This window comes from Schistocerca cancellata, chromosome 6 (genome assembly GCF_023864275.1).
Source record: "Schistocerca cancellata isolate TAMUIC-IGC-003103 chromosome 6, iqSchCanc2.1, whole genome shotgun sequence".
Classification (NCBI taxonomy): Eukaryota; Metazoa; Arthropoda; class Insecta; order Orthoptera; family Acrididae; genus Schistocerca; species Schistocerca cancellata.
This window is the reverse complement of record NC_064631.1, coordinates 504,947,218-504,959,938: the sequence shown is the minus strand read 5'-3', so window position 1 is coordinate 504,959,938 and position 12,721 is coordinate 504,947,218. Positions and strand designations below refer to the sequence as shown.

Sequence of the window (12,721 nt, the reverse complement as noted above, 5' to 3'; positions counted from 1 at the left end):
TTGTCCCAGGAAGGGGAAACTTTATTGACACATTCCTGGGGTCAGATACATCACATGATCACACTGACAGAACCACAGGCACATAGACACAGGCAACAGAGCATGCACAATGTCGGCACTAGTACAGTGTATATCCACCTTTCGCAGCAATGCAGGCTGCTATTCTCCCATGGAGACGATCGTAGAGATGCTGGATGTAGTCCTGTGGAACGGCTTGCCATGCCATTTCCACCTGGCGCCTCAGTTGGACCAGCGTTCGTGCTGGACGTGCAGACCGCGTGAGACGACGCTTCATCCAGTCCCAAACATGCTCAATGGGGGACAGATCCGGAGATCTTGCTGGCCAGGGTAGTTGACTTGCACCTTCTAGAGCACGTTGGGTGGCACGGGATACATGCGGACGTGCATTGTCCTGTTGGAACAGCAAGTTCCCTTGCCGGTCTAGGAATGGTAGAACGATGGGTTCGATGACGGTTTGGATGTACCGTGCACTATTCAGTGTCCCCTCGACGATCACCAGTGGTGTACGGCCAGTGTAGGAGATCGCTCCCCACACCATGATGCCGGGTGTTGGCCCTGTGTGCCTCGGTCGTATGCAGTCCTGATTGTGGCGCTCACCTGCATGGCGCCAAACACGCATACGACCATCACTGGCACCAAGGCAGAAGCGACTCTCATCGCTGAAGACGACACGTCTCCATTCGTCCCTCCATTCACGCCTGTCGCGACACCACTGGAGGCGGGCTGCACGATGTTGGGGCGCGAGCGGAAGACGGCCTAACGGTGTGCGGGACCGTAGCCCAGCTTCATGGAGACGGTTGCGAATGGTCCTCGCCGATACCCCAGGAGCAACAGTGTCCCTAATTTGCTGGGAAGTGGCGGTGCGGTCCCCTACGGCACTGCGTAGGATCCTACGGTCTCGGCGTGCATCCGTGCGTCGCTGCGGTCCGGTCCCAGGTCGACGGGCACGTGCACCTTCCGCCGACCACTGGCGACAACATCGATGTGCTGTGGAGACCTCACGCCCCACGTGTTGAGCAATTCGGCGGTACGTCCACCCGGCCTCCCGCATGCCCACTATACGCCCTCGCTCAAAGTCCGTCAACTGCACATACGGTTCACGTCCACGCTGTCGCGGCATGCTACCAGTGTTAAAGACTGCGATGGAGCTCCGTATGCCACGGCAAACTGGCTGACACTGACAGCGGCGGTGCACAAATGTTGCGCAGCTAGCGCCACTCGACGGCCAACAACGCGGTTCCTGGTGTGTCCGCTGTGCCGTGCGTGTGATCATTGCTTGTACAGCCCTCTCGCAGTGTCCGGAGCAAGTATGGTGGGTCTGACACACCGGTGTCAATGTGTTCAATGTGTTCTTTTTTCCATTTCCAGGAGTGTACGATGACACGGACGCGCGTGCTACATAGGAAAGTACAACTACTCGATAACTCGATTCAGCCGAGTCGACTGACGAAAGAAACGAACGAATAGCGTGCCGGCTGACTGGAGGGGACGGCGCTGGTGGCAATAGGGCGTCCCGTAAGGGGGCGGTCACGCGACCCTCGCTCCCACTTTATGTACCACTGCTCTCGCGCTATTTGTTCAACTTGTTCCGAGTATTTTTAGGTCGTCGTCTAAAAGTAATTTAGTAGTGAATTACTGCGGCGTCATCGGATCAAAGGAAGACGAATTTAACCGTGGCTAACACAAGTAACGGCTTCAGGCGATCAATATCTTTCGCAAACAAAATCAAATAAAGTCAAAATAGTGGCCCGTATATTTGTGTACAATATTTGTTTCGACACCACTGAAAACACACAATAAGACAAAATACACTACTGGCCATTAACATTGCTACACCAAGAAGAAATGCAGATGATAAACCGGTAGTCATTGGACAAATATATTATACTAGAACTGACATGCGATTACATTTTCAAGCAATTTGGGTGCATAGATCCTGATAAATCACTACCCAGAACAACCACCTCCGGCCGTAATAACGGCCTTGATACGCATGGGCATTGAGTCAATCAGAGCTTGGATGGCGTGTACAGGTACAGCTGCCCATGCAGCTTCAACACGATACCACAGTTCATCAAGAGTAGTGACTGGCGTATTGTGACGAGCCACTTGCTCGGCCACCATTGACCAGACGTTTTCAATTAGTGAGAGATCTGGAGAATGTGCTGGCCAGGGCAGCAGTCGAACATTTTCTGTATCCAGAAAGGCCCGTACAGGACCTGCACCATTATCCTGCTGAAATGTAGAGCTTCGTAGGGATCGAATGAAGGGTAGAGCCACGGGTCGTAACACATCTGAAATGTAACGTCCACTGTTCAAAGTGCTGTCAATGCGAACAAGAGGTGACCGAGACGTGTAACCAATGGCACCCCATACCATCACGCCGGGTGATACGCCAGTATAGAGATGACGAATACACGCTTCCAATGTGCGTTCACCGCGATGTCGCCAAACACGGATGCGACCATCATAATGCTGTAAACAGAACTTGGATTCATCCGAAAAAATGACGTTTTGCCATTCGTGCACCCAGGTTCGTCGTCGAGTACACTATCGCAGGCGCTCCTGTCTGTGATGCAGCGTCAAGGGTAACCGCAGCCATGGTCTCCGAGCTGAGAGTCCATGCTGCTGCAAACGTCCTCGAACTGTTCGTGCAGATGGTTGTTGTCTTGCAAACGTCCCCATCTGGTGACTCAGGGATCGAGACGTGGCTGCACGATCCGTTACAGCCATGCGGATAAGATGCCCGTCATCTCGACTGCTAGTGATACGAGGCCAGCACGATGTTCCGTATTACCCACCTGAACCCACCGATTCCATATTCTGCTAACAGTCATTGAATCTCGATCAATGCGGGCAGCAATGTCGCGATACGATAAACCGCAATCGCGATAGGCTACAATTCGACCTTTATTAAAGTAGGAAACGTGGTGGTACGCATTTCTCCTCCTTACACGAGGCATCACAACAACGTTTCACCGGGCAACGCCGGTCATCTCCTGTTTGTGTATGAGAAATCGGTTGGAAACTTTCCTCATGTCAGCACGTTGTAGGTGTCGCCACCGGCGCCAACCTTGTGTGAATGGTCTGCATATCACAGCATCGTCTTCCTGTCGGTTAAATTTCGCGTCTGTAGCACGTCAACTTCGTGGTGTAGCAATTTTAATGGCCGGTAGTGTATATCGAGAAAGTTTAAATCAGGGGCGGTCCGAGATTTCGGCCCGTCGGTCCTGCCTTGGCTTAACTTCGCTGAACATTTCCCTCACAGTCACACCATGCTGTCTGAGCGGAGCACGGCGGTGGGTGGAGGGGGGCGAGGGGGGAACTGCAAACTCTCCGCATTTAAATTGCAGTGCAGTCGCGCCTCAAACGACCTTGTTTTACATCTCATATTTCCAACAACATAGATCACAAACAAATAAATTTTTATTATTACTTGTATTTAAATATTTTTGGCGCTAAAGACAAAATATTTATCTGGCACAAACTGTCGGCATACGGACAGCTGCAGACAATTTCACAGATCTTCGCACTCAAGTTACCACTTAATCGTGACTTCTTAGGTTTCATACTCGAAAAAAGGTCTTTCGCACAAATATGTCGATCAAAATATTGTAGCAGTTTTGCAACCTGATTGTGGAGACGAGGAAAACTCTACGTGAGGAAAGCTATGTAGACGTCCTGGACAGCTGGGAATACCCTTGCAGGTCAATCGGTTACATCTGCACATGCACAGGGGCGCTTTCAACTGAAATGGCAAAAAGTCTCCGAAACAGTTTGAAAACATGTAAGGATGACAGTGTCCCCAAAGGTTTAGCAGACATTCTTGTAATTCTTTCAAGGCCACAATGAATTCTTCAAACCTCGCGTTTTCTTTAACAGCAGTGGGCTTTGGGAATTGGACTGTGTTTGTCCTTTCTATAACGCGACTTTTTTTAAAAAATGCATCCTCATCCAATCGGAGTGAAGTTGTTCCTCACCTTGCAATGTCTTATACTGTGGACGGTGTGCAGTCAAGTCCACGTAAAATACGACGTCTGCAATCCATTCCGGATGTTCTAATTTTCATTTCTGCACTTCTTTTCCCTTCATAAATTCAACAATAGAAGTCGTTCCCTGCTAGTCCCTTGATTTAACCAACGTACTTTACGGTAATGCATAAAGTCTCCATTCTCTTCGTTCAGTTCCATAGAAAATAGTTGCAACTGACAGTGGAACAATGCGCGCGACATCAGAATTTTTTCTATTCATTGCACCAATATGTTCACGTGATGCTCGCCTACAAATTTAGCACACAGTACTTCTTGATGTACTGAACAGTGAATCACATCTGTCGACTGTTTGCTCTTTCATTGTCAACTAAATCTCCATATTATTTCTGCGTGGTTTTGTAATATCGTTTCCTGGCAAATTTGCAATACCCGTCGCTTATTCGACTGCATAATATATGTTGAGAGTTCTCATAGTCTCTTCTGTCATTCTCACTCATTTTTAAAGGCTTCTAACCATAGATAGCTACATTGCCTCTTTTTGTGTAAACATCCACTACACACGTCAACGTCCTTCATACCACTAACAGCGGAAACAGCGCTGACACAGCGATTCTGCCGAAATGAAGGGAGTTGTGTCCACCGAAAAAGTCCACACCGCAATACTAAATGACACGTTGCGCTATAGCAAGTACTTCCGGAAACGAAAGGACTAAGGCGACACCGGCGGAATGTTGGCCCGCTCGTGACCCGCACGCTAGCCCGCGTGAAGTTCGTCACGCCGTGGCTGGTCGCGCTTTAAATGATTGTAATAGGCTGACCATAAATGAAAGCAACGTTATTCACACATTTTTTAGAAGTGCACTATCACTTCGAATATCACTATCACTTCGAACATCTGTCTCATGCTAACGATGTTTTGTCGCTGGTGTAAAGAGAACTTATAAGAGTGGAGAGAAAAAGTCAGATCGAGCACCTAGTAGCGCCCCAACTGAAGAGCTATGAACCACAACCTGTACATAGCGGCCAATATTTCCGTTACTTCCACCCCTACGAATAAAGCAGGAAGGTGACAGACTCCTCATATTTGTGACACTGGACTCTCCCGCGTTTATTACTACATCAACAACAACTACAAGGTGCATTCAAGTTCTAAGGCCTCCGATTTTTTTTCTCCGGACTAGAAAGAGATAGAAACATGCGCATTGTTTTAAAATGAGGCCGCGTTCATTGTCAATACGTCCCAGAGATGGCAGCACCGTACGGCAGATGGAATTTTACCGCCAGCGGCGAGAATGAGAACTGTTTTAAATACTTAAAATGGCAACGTTTCCCTTACTTGAGCAGCGTGCAATCATTCGTTTTCTGAATTTGCGTGGTATGAAACCAACTGAAATTCATCAACAGTTGAAGGAGACATGTGGTGATGGAGTTATGGATGTGTCGAAAGTGTGTTCATGGGTGCGACAGTTTAATGAAGGCAGAACATCGTGTGACAACAAACCGAAACAACCTCGGGCTCGCACAAGCCGGTCTGACGACATGATCGAGAAAGTGGAGAGAATTGTTTTGGGGGATCGCCGAAAGACTGTTGAACAGATAGCCTCCAGAGTTGGCATTTCTGTGGGTTCTGTGCACACAATCCTGCATGACGACCTGAAAATGCGAAAAGTGTCATCCAGGTCATCCATTGCGTTCCAAAGGGCACTACGGTAACAGGTGCATCCTACGAAAATGTTTTGAAGAACAAATTCCTTCCTGCACTGCAACAAAAACGTCCGGGAAGGGCTGTGCGTGTGCTGTTTCACCAAGACAACGCACCCTCACATCGAGCTAACGTTACGCAACAGTTTCTTCGTGATAACAACTTTGAAGTGATTCCTCATGCTCCCTACTCACCTGACCTGGCTCCTAGTGACTTTTGGCTTTTTCCAACGATGAAAGACACTCTCCGTGGCCGCACATTCACCAGCCGTGTTGCTATTGCCTCAGCGATTTTCCAGTGGTCAAAACAGACTCCTAAAGAAGCCTTCGCCGCTGCCATGGAATCATGGCGTCAGCGTTGTGAAAAATGTGTACGTCTGCAGGGCGATTACGTCGAGAAGTAACGCTAGTTTCATCGATTTCGGGTGAGTAGTTAAGTAGAAAAAAAAAATCGGAGGCCTTAGAACTTGAATGCACCTCGTACTACTACTACTACTACTACTACTACTACCGCGACTACTACTACTGTAGTTCGGTCCACGAACGATGGCGATTAGTGCATGTCGAGACTCGGACGGGAACTGCACTGTTGACGATTCCACGCGACAGTTGCAGTACGCACAGGCGCGTGTTTCCCGCTTAAAGAAAGCGTATAGCCTGCAAATTACGTCTCTCGCTTGCTTATACATAATTTATCACTTACCCCACAGTCAGCGATGACAACTCGCAACAAATGGAATCGAAATTCAGTAAACAACACGCTAAGATCAAGTTTAATGCTCACATTAGGTACAGCATTCACTGCAGAGCGCTCAAAACACTGCTAAACGCTCGTTGCCTGTTGGAGAATGCGTGACTTAGGTGCGCAGAACAAACCTAAACTCGACTGCCATCGTTCGTGACTCCCAACTATAGTACGAGTAGCACTAATACTAATAATGATAACATTAATAATACTTTTCTCATGAAGCAACTAAGGAACCACTAATAAGAAAGTGGTACAATTGTAATACACGACGGTCACTCCAAAAGAAATGCACTCTATTTTTGTAAAAATACGGTTTTCATTCTAAATGTTGGAAGTTTTACAGTGTGTAGATACATCCTTCCCGTTTGTTTTCAAACTTAGTTCAACCTGTTCGCGTGAGTGGCGCCGTCACAGCATGTCTTAAAGATGGCTGCTACACTTGACGTTCGTCAGAAGCAACTTGCCGTCATAGAATTCCTGTGCTGTGAAAACGAGACAGTGGGAACATCGACAAGAGGTTGAAAAAGGTGATGCTGCTGTCGATCGCAGTACAGTTAATCGGTGGGCAAGCAGGTTACATGATGAAAGCGGGCACGGCAGTATTGAGGACTGTCCTCGCAGCGGCAGGCCTCGTACTGCACACACCCCAGACAATGTGCAGAGAGTTAACGAATTGGTGACTGCTGACAGACGCATCACAGTGAACGAATTGTCACGCTACGTCGGGATACGGGAAGGAAGTGTTTGCAGAATACTGGAAGTTTGGCGTTAAAAAATGATTGTGCCAGGTGGATTCCCAGAATGTTGACAGTGGCTCACAAAGAAACAAGAAAAACGGTATGCAGCGAACATTTGGAACAGTACGAGAATGGTGGAGATGAATTTCTTGGAAGAATTGTGACAGGTAATGAAACATGGCTCCATCATTTTTCATCAGAGACGAAGAGGCAATCAATGGAGTGGCACCATGCAAATTCACCCAAGAAAAAAAAATTCAAAACCACACCTTCTGCTGGAAAAGTTATGGCTACGGTGTTTTTCGATTCCGAAGGACTCTTGCTTGTGGACATCATGACAAGTGGAACCACCATAAATTCTGATGCATATGTGACGGCACTGAAGAAACTTCAAGCTCGACTCAGTCGTGTTCGACCACATCGGCAAAAGCAGGATGTTTAGCTGCTGCACGACAATGCACGTCCACATGTCAGTCAAAAAAGCATGGAAGCGATCACAAAACTCGGATGGACAACACTGAAACACCCGCCTTACAGTCCTGACCTGGCTCCATGTGACTATAATCTCTTTGGGAAACTGAAAGACTCTCTTCGTGGAACAAGGTTTGAAGATGATGACTCCCTTGTGCACGCTGCCAAACAGTGGCTCCAACAGTTTGGTGCAGAATTTTACCGTGCGGGTATACGGGCGCTGGTTCCAAGATGGCGTAAGGCAGTTGAGAGGGATGGAAATGATGTGGAGAAATGAAAATATTGTTCCTAAAGGATGTATCTACACACTGTAAAACTTTCAAACATGTAGAATAAAAAATGGATTTAAAATAAAATAGTGTGCATTTCTTTTGGAGTGACCCTCATACTTCCGTGGGGGGGGGGGGGGGGGGTTCTCTGTACCACTACTAGCCATTTCCTTTACTGTTCCGCTCGCAAACAGAGCGAGGGAAAAATGACTGTCTATGTGCATCCATATGAGCGCTAATTTCTCGAATCCTGTCTCTGTGGTCCTTAAGCGCAGTGCGTGTTGGCGGCAGTAGAATCTTTCGGCTGTCAGTTTCAAATGCCGGTTCTCCAAATTTTCTCCACAGTGTTTCTCGAAAAGAACGTCACCTTTCCTCCAGGGATTCCCGTTTGAGTTCCCGAAGCATCTCCGTGACACTTACGTGTTGTTCGAACCTACCGGTAACAAATCTAACAGCCCTATCCCAACGAAGCGTGACAATTCGTTCTCTGTGATGCGTCTGTCAGCAGTCTGGAGTGTGTGCAGCATCTCCATACACCTTTTTCAACCTATAGTGGATGTTTCCGTCTGTCTCGGTTTCACAGCACAGGAATTCTGTGACAGCATGTTGCTTTTGACGAACGTCAAGTGTAGCAGCCATCTGGAAGACATGCTGTGACGGCGCCAGTCACGGGAACAGGTTGAACTAAGTTTGAAAACAGGCCGGAAGGATGTATCTACACACTGTAAACCTTTCACACACGCAGAATGAAAACTGTATTTTTACAAAAAATAGTGTGCATTTCTTTTAGATTGACCCTCGTAGCTTAGAAAACTCTCATTCGACGGGTAATTCAAAACTGTTTATCAGTTCGGGACTCTTAACGCTTAGTACTAATAGAGTAAATAGGGAAGATGCAGAGAAGATCATCTCCTCACGCTATACATATGTTTTGCAAGCGCGAAGGTGTCACAGAGAGGCTGATCAAACTCCAGTTCCAGGCGCTGCAAGAGAGGCGTTGTGCTTCATCACGTGGTTTACTATTAAAATTTCCTAGAGCGAACGTTGCAAGGAGAGTCAACCAACATATTGCTTGCTCCTAGATACATCTAGTGAAAAGACCTCGAAAGTAAAATTAGTAGCATTCTAGCTCACACGGTCAATCGGTCACCTCACTCACCATTCAAGACTGGAACACGAAAGGTGTGGGGGAGGGGGGGGGGGGCGGTGAGAGGTGATAATTGTACACTAAATACGCTCTGCCACGCCTTATAAGGTGGCTTGCAAAGAATAGATGTAGAAGACATAATATGGCTTTACAGGAAAGTTACATAACACGCTTCTGCTTCTACACCAGCCGCCAGCCGATGATGATGTTTCGTGTGTGGCGCTCAACTGCGCGGTCATGAGCACCCGTACAAAATCCCAGTCTTTACACAGTCCAATCTAGCCACTTCTACAAATGATAAGAAAATGATGAGAACACAAACACCCACTCTCCGGGCAGAGAAAATCGTCAACCCGGCCGAGAATCGAACCCGGAACCCAGTGAACCAGAGACAGCAACGCAAGCCACTAGACCACGAGCTGCGGACGCCAGCCGAAATACATTTCGCTTATTGTTTTAGAAATATGACAGACGCGTCAATTCTGAGGTTATCACAATAGACAGCCTGCGAAACCTGATTCCAGCAGAGAGAGCACGTATGTTTAACAGTTTGAGGTTGCGTGATGTGGAAGACGCAGTCGGAAGTTTTGCCTGAGGGGCGAGGCGAACTGGGTCATCCGTGGGAGGCTTCCGCAGCCCCCGTATGATACCAGCACTGTGCCACACTTCCTGTCCCCGCGGGATCCGCTACGAGCAGGAAGCTAGTGCTCAAGGTTATGGTCTCCGCAGCCGCTAGGCCACTGGAGCACTAGCTCAGCTGGACAAGCAGAGGACAGGAAAGTACCACCCCAGCATTCAGCTGAAAGGGCTTGGGGAAACAATGCAGCACCAAACTCGGCCTGGCAGGAATTTGAACTCTGATGCAGGTGAAAAAGAGTACAACGGCTTAAAACAATGCGCCAGTCGTATGTCTCCCATGGAGCTCGCGGTTCCGTTACATCATACTTAGCAATTAGGATTGCCGACTCTCCCGTATTACACGGGAACTCCATATTCTTCTGAATTTTTAAACCTTCTCCTGTTTTTATTTTATACGGGAGATACTATCTCCTGTATTTGAAAAAATGACACAGGTTAAGATTTACCCTGCCGCATATTTTTCAAATCTCGTTGCTGGACGCTCGTTACATCATCGATTAATCGATACGGCATAGTATTATCGATACAGTTACTACATCGATATGCAGGGGAAACAAAACATAACACGGTGTCGAGAGTCAGGTTGCGATTACCTTGTTTCTTTGTCGTTCCGCCTAATCTGAGTTACGCGAAATGGAAGAATCCAAAACTCAGCAAAAAATAGAAGAAATGGGGAGAAACTCATTTATGGGTTAATCCTATAAAAGGAAACAATTCTAAAGCGTATTGCACCCTTTGCAAGCGTGAATTCAGCGTAGCACGTGGTGGTAATACAGACTGTCAGCAGGACGTCAACACCGAATGACACAAAAACAGAGTCAGGGGAAGTAACACTTCTCAGATATCCAGCTATTTTCAGCGCCTAAGTGATAGTCCCACTAGTGGTGAATCCGACAAAGCTGCAATGGGTGAGTTATCGTTTTGTATCGAACATTGAAACACAACGTAAGTTATATTAGCATGTCGGGTCAAGGTCTTCCTTATTTCGACAAAAGAAAGTTGGCAACCCTATCAGCAATACGGGATTCACCGGATGAAAGTTGCAGAAAACATGAACTTTCTCAAAGCTGTAATAGTAGACCGCAAGTGCAAGAAAACGAGGACTGATCGTTATGCTTTTTCGTGGCACATAATCAAATCCTGATGGTGTCAAGTCATGCTTGTAGCTGTGTCGTACGGCAAATTGGTCGAGTGCTTGTGCACTGTCTTGCGTGTAATAAACTATTGTGAAAATGAAAGCTTGAAATCACGATAAACAACTTACCCTGGATCTCACTAATGGGGTTGCCGAGACGAGCTATATCACCAGCAGCAAGTATTGCTTGTCCTCATTCCCTAGACTGGTTTCGGATTGAACTCACAACACCAGTGCAAAGTTCGGCAATCCGCACTGCACATAGCACCACCTCCTTCGTCTTCATGGAAAAATACCCGTGTTAGCAGTTTCGTACGAATGTTCGACTCTGCTAGCTTTGTGGTCCAGTGCCATCGCAGGAAATGTGTTCGTCATCAGTTCGTAAGCAGTTGAATAAAATTACAGGAACGCTATTGCCGTTGCCTTGTCGTTTTCGGTACCTTTGTCATAAACCTAGTACCAGGCTTAATTCATCTACATGCCTATAGTAAACAGTAGACAAATTACGTCTAGATAGTTCATAAGCTTGAATGCAGTAGCTAAATGGTTTAATAATACTTGGCCATTTGTTGCGTCGGCTGTGTTATTAGTTAAAGGCAGCCCTGCAGAAGGAACAGGAGGATACTTTAGATAATTGCTATTCATCTGAGAAACAGTTCCCATACGTCAAACGTTGAAGTGTATCACAATCACACTTATTAAGATCTTTCGGGCTATTCTATTGAGCGGCTGTAGAATGATTTTCTTAGAGAAACCCAAACTTTCGTCCCCATCTGCGTAGAACATCTGCAAGTAGTATCGCAGACCACAGACATTGTCAGTAACGCATTGGTGAAGGGGTATTCAGCCGGAATGGAGAAAGGGTATTTATCCGCTGAGATAAAAAGAGCGGAAAGACCGCCGCGTGAAGATCATAGCTACGTACAGAGGTCGGCGAAAGGTATGGATTTCCTACAGTACATTCAAAACCTGACTGACCACGTAAGGATTATATTTAAGAGACGGAATAACAGTGTAGCTCACAAACACTCCCGAAAAATACAGGAGTACCTAAGGTCATCGAAAGACGTTCGCAAACCCCTGGAAAAAGCAGAAATTTATAGGAGTTGTAGAGATGTGTACGTAGGTGCTACAAAAAGAACGGCAGGAAAAAGACTAGAACATATGGGCAGTTTCAGGAGGGCTGGAAACAGATAGCGCAGCTGTTTGGGAACTCGTTTTGCAGCCAGAAGACCAACAGATACGATTTGATAAGACTCAGGTTTTGGCTGCGACGAGCGGTTATCTACATCTATATTTATCAAGCCACCTTTATGGTGTGTGGCGGAGGGTACCTTGTGTAGCAAAGTTACTTCGCCTTTTCCTGTTCCAGTGGCGAATGGTTCGCGGGAAGAACGACCGCTGTTAAGTCTCTGTGTGGGATCGAAACTCTCTAACTTTATCTTCCTGGTCTTTTTTCGCGAGATACGTGTAGGAGGAAGTAATATATTAGTTGTGTCTTCTAGGAACGTGCGCTCTCGGAACTTTAACAGCACACCATACCGTGATGCAGAATGCCTCTCTTGCACCGTCTGCCACTAGATTTGATTGAGCATCTCAGTGACGCTTTCGTTTTAACGACCAACATATTAAAAAAAAATTCTCTTCCTATCAACATTAATGACAGGAAAGATCCCGTCCATCGCACCAAACTCCTAGTTCCTAAATGAATATGTAAGGAATTGTACTGCTCTTCTTTGGATCGTCTCTATTTCCTGTATCAATCCTATCTGGCACGGATCCCACCCTGACGAGCAATATTCAAGTATTGATTTGACGAGTGTTTTGTATGCTACTTCCTTTGTTGATGGGCTGAAGATTC

At 46.8% G+C, this 12,721-nt stretch overlaps 1 protein-coding gene across 5 annotated transcripts in view; it reads right to left on the bottom strand.

Annotated features, from left to right (window-relative positions):
* The window catches only part of LOC126088613 (uncharacterized), a 511,853-nt gene that overhangs the window by 211,366 nt on the left and 287,766 nt on the right, over window positions 1–12,721 (bottom strand). The gene's annotated exons all lie outside the window — the stretch shown is intronic.